Genomic DNA, 1,480 nt, shown 5'->3' with positions numbered 1-1,480 from the left:
AAGCCATAGGAAGGGGGCAGGTGTCTGCAGGCAGGCTGTGGCCGTCCCCACGCGGGCTGCACACTTAAACACCCTTTACACCTTTATTTAAATACATATATAGAACATATACATGCTGCGCCTGCGTGCGTACGTCGATACAATCCCAAATTTGTGTTCTTTTTTTGAATGGCAGTTGGTTTCCTAACTGCTCTCTTTGCATCTCTACCACATTTAACTTCTTTTTTTTCTTTTTTTCCTTCCCCAGCATTTATAAAAACAAAGCTGGGCAGACGGTTTTGTACAAAGGAATGTTTCTGACCACAGCCAGACATCAGCTATGTCAGGGCATGAAACGCTGCGTTTCTCTCGGCTCTTGTGCCATTACATTGTTTAATCTTCAAAGCATTAAACGTTTGAGTTACTGAGACATTGCAAAGCTAAAAATAATAAAAATTCAAATGACTCGGTGGTGAAAGTATCTTGAGTTGAGTAGTAAAAGGATATTAAAATGTTAATTCGCTAAGCGTTTTCCCACCAGTTGTTTTATTGGCTGGAGCTCCATTTGTGTGGAGAAGAATTAGTTTGCTGCCGCACGCAGGTGCATATAAATTTTTAAACAACAGCTTCTGAAACCCTCCCAACTTACATTAAAAATATTTATACAGGTTAGCTGACGAGGTATGCAGTATTTTTGAGGAAGCTCCCCAGCAGAAGATTAGCTGTGATACCGAAGCTGCAGCAGGATAGCAAACGAGTAGCCAGAACGGCCGATACCGTACAATACGTTAATCTTTCAGATCGTGAGTTAAATACCTCTGCCCTCGGCGCAGCTTCTCCCTCCGGACCCCAGGGCTCAGCTCACGGCGCTGCCGAAGCCCCCGAAGGACCACGGGTGGGAGCTGCTCCATGAGGCTGGAGGGTTCATCCTTCCGAGAGCTGGCGGGAGGCTTCCTGCGCCGTGGTTGAGCATTGCCGGAGCGTGGGGCTTAAATCATCCCTGCCCGTGCCAGCTGGAGCCCACGGGCAGCCCGCGTCCTCCCTGGGCACTGTTGCCAGAGTCGGGCCTGGGAGACGTGGGATGAGCCCCGGAGCGCTGCGGGTGCTGGGGTGGTGAGGGCTAAAAGGAGCTTTGCTGGGTGCTGCGGTCTCGGTGGCGTGCTGTCGTTTTCCTGCTAGCTTTTCATAAACGGCGTCGAGCCTTTCTCCATGGGCACCCTCTCCTCCGGGCCTGGGCGAATAAGTTAGGGAAGAAACTGTTGGGTTTGTCTACAGCAATGATGCTTCTTGGATGGTTTTCAGTTGCACCTAAGGAACCAGACACGCTGTGTACACAGGAGAAGTTTATGCATGTCGGAATGTGTGTGTATATTAGCGCACAGCTGCGCCGCGCTCCTGTCCCTCCTGCAGCTGATCTATGTAGCAGGGACACGAGGAGAGGAAAGTTTTTTGCATCAATAAAAGTGCTTCTCTTCCCCCGCCCCCCTTTCCTCCCCCCCGC

The sequence above is a fragment of the Egretta garzetta genome, unplaced genomic scaffold (assembly GCF_000687185.1).
Source record: "Egretta garzetta isolate BGI_Z169 unplaced genomic scaffold, ASM68718v1 scaffold345, whole genome shotgun sequence".
Classification (NCBI taxonomy): domain Eukaryota; kingdom Metazoa; phylum Chordata; class Aves; order Pelecaniformes; family Ardeidae; genus Egretta; species Egretta garzetta.
The sequence above is the reverse complement of the archived record's forward strand: the minus strand, read 5'-3'. Positions refer to the sequence as shown.